Genomic DNA, 14,799 nt, shown 5'->3' with positions numbered 1-14,799 from the left:
ATGTAATCCTAAACATATTACTTCTCTTATATTCTGTTATAATACATAAAGTAATTTTTACAATACATTTTCACAAAGTATTTTAATAATACATGCTTTACTATTTAACATAATGAGTAAATGTAATTGCTTGTAAGAATCTTGTGAAGAAATGCTAGATGAATGGATGCATAGAATAGATAATTAACAGACAGTTATTGAATGAAATGAGCCATTTTATTTTTCTCATTATAAAAATGTAGAAATAATAAGTGTTTATGTATGAAGTTATAAGTCTTATGAATAAATATAGGATAATATATGTAAATTTTTCCTAAGAAATTCCAAGGTTGCATGCTTTATAAATCATGATCATTATTCAAAGGCAATTGTTCCAACTTATTTTATCAAAATTCTTTTATCAAAAGTTCAGTTTCTGGAACTCTTTGCAAGACTGGTAAACTAGGCTTTGTATATTGAATCACCTTAAAAGAAATGAGTAAATGGAAAACAAACATATAGATGCTAAAGCAGGTGAAATGAAGTCAGGGGTAGGATTTCCACAAATTCATATAATGGAAATTAATACTTATCATTTTTCGTCAAGGAGCTGAAGTAAATATTGTGATTGTTTAACTAATAGTGGAAGAAGGAATTAAACTGATGCTTACATTTTCATATTAATCAAAGTTACATAACCAAACAGTGACTTTAGTAGTGTTTATAGTCAGAAGACTGAGCCTTTAACCTGAACTCCATATGTACAGATAGGTTATGCGATTCCAATGAGTCATGAAAATAGTATTCTCTGGCTTCATGTTGACAAAACTGAATACACAAAAAGATTGATAAATTCACTTCTATCCACACTTATTTGAATATTAAATACTGTATCAAAGTGTTGGGAAGTAAAAAGTATCCTAAGTTAATATTAATTATTAGGAAGATTTACATGCTTACAAACATTTATAAGTTTTCTAAATAGCTGACATCACATATGGTGCTGGTGAGGCAGGGCAACAGACTGTACCAGTGTCCCAAGCCCACTTTGTATTTAGAGCTGAATTCCACAGTCTACACAATTCATCTAGTGCAAATATCTATTCATTACAAAATGTAGTAATCTGGGTCACCCGAAAGTACCTGCTGGTGTCTGCCAATCATCTAAGACTTTCAGTTTAGTTGTGACTTGACAGAAGAAATTAATATAGCTTGTTAATTAGGTGCTGTCTTCTTGTCATAAAACCACTAATTACATAATAATGGCACCATTTCCATGGCCTCAGCTAACCCTCACTACCTCAAAAATACTTTACCTCCAAATACTATTATACTCTGAAATCATACATGCAAGTAATACATAGAGACTGAACCAGTTATATTTACTAATTGATATGTACGTATACATACATGCACATGACAACAATTAATGAAAAAGGAGCTCTTGGATTTGAAACTGAGCAAGGAGAAATATATGTGAAGATTTGGAGGGAGGAAAGGAAAGAATGAAATGATGTAATTGTATTATGATATCAAAAAGAAGAGAAAATAGATTTATAGTATTACGAATACTAAACCTGGAATATCAAATATATATTCTAACCTTGAAACCCAGAGTTTTAAAGACTAGCATTATTACTATTTATTTTGAAAATAATTGTTTGCATGACGGTGAGGCAACTTGTGCATTGTAGAATAGTCAACACATCAAGGGCTCCTTAGATACCACGCTCCGTTATAATGTACAAACTCTCTTTAGGTAGTGAAGCATGTCCACTGCAGGGCAAAGCCACTCTCCATTAAGAATCGTTTATCTCCAGGTTCTTTATTTGTCTATGGATATATTGGAGCCAGAGGTGATTAAAATAAATTAAATTATTTTTCACTCCGTAAATCAGAGATGCACACATAGACAGATGGTGTCATCCTGCATGCCTAATTTCCTTTATAGATCAGATATCATGTTACAAAAAAGGCCCAATCATCATTTTGTTGATTATATCAAAAGGAAATAATATTTATCATAGATATTTATCATAAATGTACTGTAATATTGATTACAAAATTTATCATAAATGTACTCTAGAGAAAAAACCAGATCTGCAATGATTTGATATGGCTTTACTTTTTTTTCTTTCTTTGTTTTCGTTTCTCCTTCCTTCCTTCCTTCCTTCCTTCCTTCCTTCCTTCCTTCCTTTCTTTCTTTCTTTCTTTCTTTCTTTCTTTCTTTCTTTCTTTCTTTCTTTTTCTTATTAGTTACATTTTTTAAACTCTGTATCCCAGCTGTATCTCGCTCCCTCATTCACTCCCAAACCCTTTCCCTCCCTCATCGTCTCCCTGCCCCTCTCCAAGTCCACTGATTGGCGAGGAACTCCTCCCCTTTCATCTGACCCTGTTTTATCAGGTACCTTCAGGACTGGCTGCAAAGTCCTCCTCTGTGGCCTAGCAGCACTGCTCCTCCCTTGGGGGATGGGGAGGTCAAAGAGCCTGCCACTGAGTTCCTCTCAGAAATAGTCCCTGTTCCCCTTACTATGGAAAACCAATTGGTTACTGAGCTACCACGGGATTCATCTGAGCAGAGGTTCTAGATTATATCCATACATGGTCCTGGGTGGAGTGTCAGTCTCAGAAAAGACCCCTGTGCCCAGATATATTTGGTCCTTTTGGAGCTACTATCCTTTCCACGTCATACAAACTCCCCCTTCTTTCATATGGTTCCCGGCACTCTGCCGAAGGTTTGGTTATGAGTCTTAGTATCTGTTTTGATACACTGCTAGGTAGAGTCTTTCAGGGACCCTCTGCGGTAGGCTCCTGTCCTATTACTTATTTTCTCCTACGTCCGATGCACCTCCCATTTGTCTTTCTAAGTGAGGATTGATAATCTTACCCCAGGTCCTCTTGTTTATATTCTTTAGGTGTATAGATTTCATTATGTTTATAATATCTTATAGGACTATATGAGTTATATATACCATGTGTGTCTTTCTCCTTCTGAGATACCTCACTCAGAATGATCTTTTCTAGATCCCACCATTTGCCTGCAAATTTCATGATTTCCTCGTTTTTAATTGCTGAGTGGTATGCCATTGTTTAAAAATACCACAATTTCTGTATCCATTCCTCTGTTGAGGGACATCTGGGTTGTTTCCAGGTTCTGGCTATTACAAATAAGGCTGCTTACAAACATGGTTGAGCAAATGTCCTTGTTGTGTACTTGAGCAAATTTTGGGTATATGCCTAGGAGTGTATAGCTGGATCTTGAGAAATCACTATTCCTAATTGTCTGAGAAAGTGCCAGATTGACTTCCAAAGTGGTTGTACCAGTTTACATTCCCACCAGCAGTGGAGGAGGGTTCCCCTTTCTCCACAACCTCTCCAGCATGTGTTGTCACTTGAGTTATTCATCTTAGCCATTCTGATGAAATCTGGTGAAATCTCAAGGTCATTTTGATTTGCATCTCCCTGATGACTAAGAATGTTGCATCTCTTTAAGTGTTTCTCTGCCATTCTGTATTCCTTTACAGAGAATTCTCTGTTTAGCTCCATACCCCATTTTTTAATTGGATTACTTGATTTATTGCTTTTTAACTTCTTTAGTTCTTTACATATGTTGGATATCAGCCCTCTGTCAGATATAAGGTTGGTGAAGATCCTCTCCCAGTCTGTAGGCTATCATTTTGTTCTGACAACAGTGTCTTTTGCTTTACAGAAGCTTTTCAGTTTCATGAGGTCCCATTTATTGATTGTTGCTCTTAGAGCCTGTGCTGTTGGTGTTCTGTTCAGGAAGTTGTCTCCTGTGCCAATGACTTCTAGGCTGTTTCCCCACTTTTTCTTCTAAATGATTTAGAGTATCTGGTTTTATGTTGAGGTCTTTGATCCACTTGGACTTTAGTTTTGTGCAGAGTGATAAATACGGATCTATTTTTATTTTTCTGCATGTAGACATCCAGTTGGACCAGCACCATTTGTTGAAGATGCTGTCTTTTTTCCATTGTATGGTTTTGGCTTCTTTGTCAAAAATCAAGAATTCATAGGTGTGTGGTTTTATTTCTGAGTCTTCTATTTAGTTCCTTCGATCCTCCTTTCTGTTTCTATGTGGCTTTACTTTTTAACAAAATCCTACAGTGATACTTTAGGAAAATACTTTACTTTATTTGTATGATAGAAACTAACTTCTACTTTCTCAAGTGTCATTCTTCTTTCCACAAAAGCTATGTGTCTCATGAGCTAGTACTAATTTCATTTCTCATTCTTCTGATGTTATTTAGTAGTTTCAAATTCAGGCACTGTAATTATACATAGAAAAATAAATTATAATTAAAATTAAAAGGTAGCCTATGGCAGTTCAGTTTCCAAGTGGGTTACATAGTAATGGGAAGAGGGACTGCCTCTGACATAATCTGATTGGCCTGCTCGTTGATCACCTTCCCCTGACGGGGGAGCAGCCTTACCAGGCCACAGAAGAGGACAATGCAGCCAATTTTGATGAGAACTGATAGACTAAGATCAGAAAGGAGAGGAGAACCTCCCCTATCAGTGGACTTGGGGAGTGGCATGCATGCAGAAAGGGGAGGGAGGGTAGGATTGGGAGGGGAGGAGGGCGGGGCTTATGGGGCGATACAAAATGAATAAAGTGTAATTAATAAAAAAAATTTAAAAAAAGAATAAAGCCAGAAAAAAAAATTAAAAGGGCAAAAGTTTTATCATAACAAAATATTTGCTTTTTCTGTAATGTTTTATAAGTTTTGGATAATTAATTTACACTGTCCTTCTTTGGACATGTCATTCCTGATCCTCCTAAAATTTCTTGTAACATATAGCAAGTATGTGCACTTATTAGGAGAGGTTCATTGTACCAACTCTTACTGTCAACTCCAGAGCTTACATTCTGTCTTTTACCTCTTTATAGTCAGATATTCAGCTGCTCAGTTTTTGCCTGTACTTGGATACCCAACCCAAATACTGACGCCTTGGTACAATCCAATCAACCACCAATCTTCCTTGAAGTGTTCTCAGAACCTCAGTGCTGATTCTGCCCAGCATCCTACAGACTCTTCAAATTCAACAGGGTCCTCTGGGCTGTCCACCTTTCCACTATCAGACCCAGAACCAATGTCCATCTCCCCTTTCTGCTTCACTCACTGACATCTTATACTCTCCTTTCACTTATCCATTTTCCTGTAGCCAAATTCATTTCTTTTCCAAAATAGCTGCCTATGCTCTTTCTCTATTCTCTGTGTGCACTGTTCTGCTCTACATCTGCCCCAACCACCAGGCTTTATCTCCCTCTGCCTGTATTCTCCTTTCACTGAGATTTCTGTTGAAATATCCTGTTGTCGCTGAAAAGTTTCCCACTACTTCATCTAAAATGAAAGTCAGTCCTTCCTTATCTTCTGTCTTATCTCTATATAATGCCTTTTTTCATCCAAGGTAGGAGTTTCATTATTTAGGGGATTTCTATTACTGTCTAATACTGCATGTGCAGCTTCTGGGAGGAAACTTACAATAATCTATTTCCACTAATATTTTTCACTTATTCCTCAAAGGCTTATGTTAGAACAATTGTGTCCTTGTTAGATTGGTATTTAACTATTATTGGAAATAATACTATATAAGAGAAGTTAGGTTAGGCAGAGGATGACTTGCAGAAGGATGTCATTGGAGATGAAGATACACTTAGTGTTGGGAAGTTTGATCTGACTATTTCGGAATTGAATGATTTATTCAAGGTCAAAGAGATGAATCTGATACTGCATGACACATTTAAAGAATGGCCAGCAGTTGTGAATACAGCTTCTGAGTATAGAAAAAGAAAATAGCAGCGGTTGAGAGCAGGGTTTATGCTCTGAAAATGTATGAAACAAGTAATTGTTACAAATTTGTAGATTTTTCAGTGATAAAATTTTTAATCTATAATAGTTACATTTAATTTATCAATCTATGAGTGAAATAATTTTATCATAATTTTTCAAAAGTAAGTTGATTGAAAATATTAAGTATTTTTTAAAAATCTCCATTGTCACTAATTCATAGTTTATTAAAAAGGATTTGTATAGACCATATATGTCTTTATGCTTCTGGGATACCTCACTCAGGATGACCTTTTGTAGTTCCCACCATTTGCCTGAGAATTTCATGATTTCCTTGGTTTTTTTTTTTCGTTTTTTTTAAATTTTTTATTAATTACACTTTATTCATTTTGTATCCCCCCATAAGCCCCTCCCTCCTCCCCTCCCGATCCCACCCTCCCTCCCTTTCTGCATGCATGCCACTCCCCAAGTCCACTGATAGGGGAGGTTCTCCTCTCCTTTCTGATCTTTGTCTATCAGTTCTCATCAAAATTGGCTGCATTGTCCTCTTCTGTGGCCTGGTAAGGCTGCTCCCCCCTCAGGGGGAGGTGATCAAAGAGCAGGCCAATCAGATTAAGAACAAGATAATTTGAACACAGGGAACTTCCCAGAGACTCATACTCCAACCAAGGACTATTCATGGAGATAACCTAGAACTCCTGCACAGCTGTAGCCCATGGCAGTTCAGTGTCCAAGTGGGTTACATAGTAATGGGAAGAGGGACTGCCTCTGACATAATCTGATTTCCTTGTTTTTAATCCTGAGTAGTATTCCATTGTGTAAATGTACCACACTTTCTGTATCCATTCCTCCATTGATGGACATCTAGGTTGTTTCCAGATTCTGGCTATTAAGAATAAAGCTGCTATAAACATAATTGAGCAAATATCCTTGTATACTTGAGCATATTTTGGAGATATTCCTAGAAGTAGTATAGTTGGATCTTGAGGAAGCACTATTCCTAATTTTCTGAAAAGGTGCCAGATTGATTTCCAAAGTGGTTGTTAAAGGTTACATTTCCACCAGCAATGGAAGAGGGTTCCCCTTTTCCATAACCTCTCCAGCATGTATCATCCCTTGAGATTTTTATCTTATCCATTCTGAAGGGTGTAAGGTGAAATCTCAGGCTCCTTTTGATTTGCATTTCCCTAATGACCAAGGGTGTTGAGCATTTCTTTAAGTTTCTCTGCTATTTGATATTCCTCTATTGAGAATTCTCAATTTAGCTCTGTACCCAATTTTTAATTGGATTACTTGATTTGTTGCTTTTTCACTTCTTGAGTTCTTTATATATTCTGGATATTAGCCCTTTGTCAGATATAGAGTTGGTGAAGATCCTTTTACAATCTGTAGACTCTTATCTTGTTTTGATGACAGTGTCCTATGCTTTACAGAAGCTTTTCAGTTTCATGAGGTCCCATTTATTGATTGTTGATCTTAGAGGCTGTGTTGTTTGTGTTTTTGTTCGGGAAGTTGTCTCCTGTGCCAACGAGGTCAAGGCTCTTCCCCACTTTTTCTTCCAACATATTTAGTGTGTCTGGTTTTATATTGAATGCTTTGATCCACTTGGACTTTAACTTTGTGCATGGTGATAAATATGGGTCTATTTGCATTTTTTTCTACATGTAGATATCCATTCAGACCAGCACCATTTATTGAAGATGCTGTCTTTTTTTCATTGTATGGTTTTGACATCTTTGTCAAAGATTAAGTTTCCATAGGTGTGTGCTTTTATTTCTAGGTCTTTGATTCCATTCCATTGATCCACCATTCTGTTTCTATGCCAGTACCATGCAGTTTTTATTAATTTTGCTCTATTGTACAGCTTGAGAACAGGGATGAAGATACCTCCAGAAGAGCTTTTATTGTACAGGATTGTTTTAGCTAAGTGGATATTAGTCATATAATATAGGATAAATGTACTAAAATCTATAGTCCTAGAGAAGCTAAACAACAAGGAGGACCCCAGGAAAGATGCTTAATTCTCATTCAGAATAGCAAAGAGAATTGACATTGGAAGTAGGAAAATACAAGTAACAGTACAGAAGCCTTCCACAGAGGACCTCTGAAAGATTCTACCCACCAGGGAATTGAACGAGATACTGAGACCTTTAGCCAAACTTTGGGCAGAATGCCAGAAATCTTATGGAAGAAGAGGGAGATAAAAAGACCTACAGGGGACAGGAATTTCACAAAGAAAATAACAGGACCAAAAACCTGATCCCAGGGGGGCCTGCAGTGACTGATATTCCAACAAAGGATCTTGCATGGAGAGTACCTAGACTTCCTGCTCTGAGCAAGCCCATAAACAGCTCAGTCTCCAAGTGGGTTCTTTAGTAATGGCTACAGGGGCTGTCTCTGACATTAACTCAGTGGCTGGCTCTTTGATCATCTCTCCCTGGGAGGTGCAGTCTTGCCAGAGGACAGAGGAAGATGATGCAGCCAGCGTTGATGAAACCTGATAGACTAGGGTGAGATAGAAGGGGAGGAGGTCATCACCTATAAGGGTACTAGGGAAACGGTATATGAGGAATAGAGGATGGGTGGGTGGAACTGAGAAGAGATGAGGGAGGGGGATGCATGGAGGATACAAAATAAATAAATAAATAAATAAATAAATAAATAAATAAATAAATAAACAAACAAACAGAAATTTTTTTCAGAGAGGATGTTGTATTCTATACAATGTATCTTCAGATATGGAGTTATGAATTAGAGGAAATAGAGAAATTCAAAAAGTTAGTTACCAAAAATCTTGCTTTCTTTTTCCTTTATCATAAAATTTTAACAAGGCACAGTTATACTTACTGATTTTTATACCTCTTGGCTGTTAACTGTCTCCCAGTTTGTCAGTCAGCTCCTAAGATTAGTGTTTTATAAATTTCCGTGCCTATCACATACACAGAGGTGTCATCCTGCTTGAAACTAGTGTGAAATTACCATATCTACATATATGCAACTCTCTTTTATCTATTGTTTGCTGTTTACCATGTGCAGACATTGAAAAAGTTCTATTATTATTGTGATTAATAGAAAAGAAAGAATTGAAAGCACTCTCTCTAAAGAAGGACTTTAGTTCTAGTGTCTAAGGATGGGTACGATTCTCCATTTATCCTGTGCCTAAAGCTGCCCCAAATTCTACCTATAAGTTTTCAGAATCTGATTTATAATGAAAAGACACAAAATTTTCTTTGGCAATTTACCTGATTTAACATCTCTTTTTAAGCCACTAAAATCATTTTTAAATAAACAAGGACTGATTCAATGCCTAAACCTCAAGGTTGGAACTCACTAATCAGTGAAAGGGTGAAAGAGCTATCAAAACACAGAGAATGAGGCTGTTGAAATTCCCAGAGTGTCTAATCAAGAGGTATTCACTCGAGAAACTTTTCATTTACTGTGGAATACAGACATGCAAAAGAAAAGTCAATAATCAGTGAATGTGTAGCAGAAAATATGAGGCACCATTAAACAGATTACAGGTAGAGACTCACCCTTCAACAGATTTGAGAACGAGGAATTCATATGCAAACAAGTCTAAACCTGAAAACCCTAAAATGCTGGATAGGTTTTGAGAAACACATTTGGAAACAGAAAAAGCGTTTGATTGAAGAAACATGTTTATACAATAATGCAGTATAATAATAACATGAATCATAAAGCGCCTTTTACCACTTATTGGTACTATTGATGCTCTGAGCATGGTACTAAGAAGGTTGTGCTTATTTCCTCTAAGGTAGGGGATGGAAGTTACACAAGTAGAGAAACTCCACCTAGCCATTCCAGGTTACTTCCCCCAGGGCACATGAAACAAACTTTCCTTTTCAACAGGAGGCTGTTCTGTTAATGAAAAGTGAGCTTAGAGAAGATGTGGTGTAGAACGTTAAACATTCACTTCCAGAAGATCCCACATACCACTGTACATTTGTACATTGCATTTGTATATTAATTACTTTATTGTACTATGACCCTATTGTATAAACAACTTAAAGCAGGGAATGTTGAATTTTCACTCAGAGTTTCAGAGGGTTCTTCATGATTCTCCATGATTTGATCCACTGTGTTGAAGAGAAGGTCATGGTAGGTGAGTATATAGAAGGGAATAACCTTTCATACCATAGAGAACGAAAACATAAGAGATCAAGACAGGAAGTGGACAAGGCAAACATACTCATGAGAACCATGCTCAGGGACTACTTCTTCCAGTCATAGCTCATCTTCTAAAGGTTAGGAAGCCTGCCGAAAGAGTGCCACCAGCTGGGTCACAATCATCGGAAACGCAAGTTACATGGAAGACATTTGGAAATATATAACAACACTGTTCAAGAATGTGTATCTTCAAAGAGCAGGCCAATCAGATTATGTCAGAGGCAGTCCCTCTTCCCAATACTAGGTAACCCACTTGGGCACTGAACTGCCATGGGCTACATCTGTGAAGGGGTTCTAGGTTATCTCCATGAATAGTCCTTGGTTGGAGTATGGGAATAGTCTCTGGGAAGTTCCCTGTGTTCAAATTTTCTTGTTCTGTTGCTCTCCTTGAGGGGGGAGCAGCCTTACCAGGCCACAGAAGAGGACAATACAGCCACTTTTGATGAGAACTGATAGACTAAGATCACAAAGGAGAGAAGAATCTCCCCTATCAGTGGACTTGGGGAGGGGCATGCATGCAGAAAGGGGAGGGAGGGTGGGATCCGGAGGGGAGGAGGGAAGGGCTTATGGGGGGATACAAAATGAATAAAGTGTAATTAATAAAAAATTAAAAAAAAGTTTTAAAAAAAAGAATGTGTATCTTATCTCCCTTGCTATAGAAAGGAGAGAGATTCTGGAAATGTTAAGTACAAGGCTTATTATTTATAAACATTATTTTGAGAACTGTCTACAAGAGGCTAGTTGAGTGGAAAGCAAAATAAGAGGGAATGAACATGTATCCAAAATACTGGACCTACAGCTGTCTTTAATTCTTATTTAACATGTGGCTTTTGGAAAAACATAGAAAGCAACTTTGCAGAATTCTAAAATTCTAAGTCTAGAAATACAGAATAGCAAAGGTGCCCCTTTTTCAGTAAATGAACTAACATTATGTAGGGTAATATACTGCAGCAGAGACAATGTTTACAGAGAGGGGGTAATATAAAGAGGGAGAGAGGAATTAGAGCAACAGAGGGACAGAGGTTCCTCTTCTGAGGACTTCTTTCTAGGAAAAGGTCATGAGACCAAAAGACTGAAACTGGATGGGGACTTTGACTCTGATTGAGAAAAGTAGATGATGACTGCAGTTCACTGCCTGGACTTGGACACAGACCTTCCTCCAAACACAGCACTGAGATGAGGAATTGACTTCTATGGCTACAGGAGGTGCAGAAACAATGTTAATGCAGCCTGCTCTTAAGACCCTTGTTAGTGCCGGGCAGTGGTGGTGCATGCCTTTGATCCCAGCACATGAGAGACAAAGGCAGGCAGATCTTTGTGAGTTTGAAGCCAGCCTGGTCTATAGAGGACAGCCAAGGCTACACAGGAAAACCCCTTGGTAGCACTTCATGCTTTTTATGGGAGGAGGAGCTAGGCAGCCTTACAAGGTTAGTTTCGTTATTACATGGTTGGGCTCTGAAAAAACTGACAGGACTTTCCTTGTTTTAAGGAATGTATGCCTTTATAAGCTTCAATAATATTAATTAGATTAAAAAATATTAATGGAGTCATTCTCTGATCTTACAAAACACTGGTGTAAGACTAAACCTCAACCCTTGGCTCCCTGGACACTTACAGGTTCCTGTCATGTAAACCCAAATGTCTAGGTGCATTTTAATGCAGGTTTAATAATTTGACATGTTGATGACTTACCAAGTTATTTTTTCTAATATGATAAATTGAAATTAATCAATTAGCTCTAAAGATTGACTTATCTCCTAAGAAATGGGTTCTAATTCTAGAACAGTCCCATTTTCCATCATTGAAACTTTTTATCTGATGAAATATTGTCTATTATTAAAACTGATAGGTTAAAGTAAAACTACATAATATACCTCTACCATGGGAAATAAATATCATTCTTCAAAGCAGAATCAATTTCTCATAGTGACAGATAATATTTTTCAAATTTAGCTACAATTCAACAATGGTACTTTGATGCCTGGAATAACTGACATCCAGAGTGAGTCACTGTTTAAAGTGCATTTTCCTTTTAGTTGGACAATTCTAACATGGAATTGTAGGAGACTCTTGTTTCTTGCAGTTTTTAATCTTACAAAGTACTTTGCACTAGACAGAAAACTTCACTTTAGAATTCTGATTTAATAATATGAAAGTATTTCTTTTTTAGACTGGGAAATATCTCTTTCTATCCTCTGACAAGCAACTATATTATGTATGGTATCATACTGCATATATTAGAACTGTCAAATACATAAAATTCAGCTTAACACTAATTTATTCATAATTCTGGAAAAATGACTAAGCTGGAGTGATTATCAACTTGAAGTAAAAATCACAAAAAAAAAAATGTGTGCATCTCATGTAGGCAGCACAGGTCTGTATTGAGACCTCACTACCTTCCTGATGAAGCTCAAGAATTGTGAGTCTGTTGGAATCTAAGGTCTCTATTGTGTATCTGTGACGAAACCACTTGTGCTTTTCAGATAAGTAAATTAAGAATAATTTACTGAATTTTTTAGAAAAAAAACATCATATTTTGTATCCTTAACTCTTGTATAAGCTTTGTCTGGTCACTCTCACTCTCCGTCTTCTCTTCTCTTCATCTTATCCCCATTAACCTCCTCCCTTTCATTTGCCCCTTTTCACATTCATGCTCTTTGGTTTTGTTCTACAAGCGTCTGTGTTTAACCAGAGAGGTCTGTGTAAACATGAGATTATTGTAGGAAAATTACCAGTGGGTACAGTACTGAGGACGATGACTGCCACTCCCAGTAGCCCATAATCCAACAAGGAGGAGTCCAGCTTGTGAGTCCTTCACAATCCCTGATTGGTTGTTGGCAAGTCCAGTCTTTCGTAGGCTCAATGGCGGTAGGTACAGCCTCTGTAAGCTCTTGACGACACAAGCTCTGTCATGCCCAGTGGGTGACATTTCCCAGCTCTTTACTCTTATATAGATAAAAATCATTTTAATACGGTATTGTCAGTATTTTTTTCTTTATTCTTTTCTTATATAATACATCCCTACTGCAGTTTCCCCTCCCTCCTCGCCTTCCAGCCCCTTCCCCCTCCCACCTATACTCTCCCCAGATCCACTCCCTGTCCTTTCCCTTCAGAGAAGAGCAGGCCTCCAGGAATACCAACCCAACATGGCATATCAACTTATAACAAGACTAGGCATCTCATATTAATGCTAGATGGTAAGGTAACCTAGTAGAAGGAAAAGGGTCCCAAAAGCAGGCAAAAGAGTCAGAGGCAGACCCCCGCTCCCAGTGTTAGGAGTACCATAAGAACATCAAGCTACACAATCATAGCAAATATGCAAAAGACCTAGCTCAGACCCATAGAGGCTCCCCAACTGTCATCTCTGTGAGCCCCTGTGAGCCCTGGTTAATTGTCTGCGGGCACTGCTTGTGTGTGTCTTTGACTCCTCTGGCTCCTACAATCCTTCCCTCTTTGTCCAGGATTTCCAGAGCTCCACCTAATATTGGCTGTGTCCTTGCTTCTGCTCTTTTCAGTTGCTAGACTAAGCCTCTCTAATGATTATTATGCAAGACTCCAGTCTAAGAGTATAACAAAGTATCATTAGGAGTCATTTCAATGACTTTGGCTTTTGTTTTGTTTTTTGTCTGTCAGTCATCATGTTTTATTGTATCCTTCCTCTCTGAGCTAACCAGCCTCTGGTTCCTGACCCTCCAGACAGTACCAGGGGTGGGCTACCTGTGGTAGCATGGATCTCAAGCTTGATCAGTCACTGGTTAACCACTCCCACAATTTCTGTACCATTTTTACCCCAGGACATCTTACAGGCAAAACTAATTGTTGGTGAAAGCTTTTGTGGCTGGGTTGGTATCCCAGATCCCTCACTGGGGCCTTTACTAGTTGCAAAGGATGACCAGACAGGCTATATCCTCCACTGCTAGGTGGCTTTGCTAGAGTTACCTCTTGGATTTCTAGTTGTTTTCACTGAAGGTCTCTACTTTGCCACCAAAATATCCCCCAATTCCTATTATCTTTCCCAGTATTATCTCCCTCTCCACTCTACACCTAATCCCTACTGTTCCCATCCCTGCCTGCCCTCAGTCAATCCACAAAACATTTTATTTTCCCTTCCCAGAGAGATCCCTGCCTCCCCCTTCCCTTGAGCCCTTCCTGTTACTTACCCTCTATAGGACTATGGATTGTAATGTGATTATCCTTTACAACTTTTTTTTTTCATGAATTGGGTACATTGAATGTTTAACTTTCTGAGTCCAAGGTACCTTATTCTGTTTTTTTTTCTAGTTCCATTCATTTGCCTGCAAATTTCATAATGTCATTTTTTTAAACATCTGAATAATATTGCATTACGTAAATGTACCACATTTTCTTTAGCTATTCTATGGGTGAGGGACATCTATGCTGTTCTCAGTTTCTGGCTATTACAAATAAAGTTACTATAAACATGGTTGAGCAAGTGTCCTCATGGTAGGAGGGAACATTCTTTGGGTATATGCCCAGGAGTTTTCTTAAGCCTCTTAAAAAACACATGGTTAATTAAATTGGCAAGGAATTAATAAAATATGTGTTTTCTCTCCTATTTGATTTTTAATCATTTTTTTTCTCTATTGCTGGGGAGCAAACCTGGACCATTTCCTTTCCAGTGAATCACTCAACCACTGAACTAAATCCTCTGCCCCATTTTTCTTTAGAAATAAGATTAAACATTGAAAAGCTAGAATTGAAACAAATTGATATACATTTATCAGAAGAGTTATATATGAAAGAACTCATGAAATAGCACATTTTCTCAATAACAAGTATTATACTTTTGTTTCAATCA

General features: G+C 37.7%; 1 protein-coding gene across 7 annotated transcripts in view; it reads left to right on the top strand.

Annotated features, from left to right (window-relative positions):
* Ralyl (RALY RNA binding protein like) overlaps positions 1-14,799 on the top strand; it is a 776,281-nt gene that overhangs the window by 694,073 nt on the left and 67,409 nt on the right. The gene's annotated exons all lie outside the window — the stretch shown is intronic.

This window comes from Psammomys obesus, unplaced genomic scaffold (assembly GCF_907164565.1).
Source record: "Psammomys obesus unplaced genomic scaffold, mPsaObe1.curated_primary_1811, whole genome shotgun sequence".
In the NCBI taxonomy this organism is placed as follows: Eukaryota; Metazoa; Chordata; class Mammalia; order Rodentia; family Muridae; genus Psammomys; species Psammomys obesus.
This window is presented reverse-complemented; position numbering and strand designations above follow the sequence as displayed.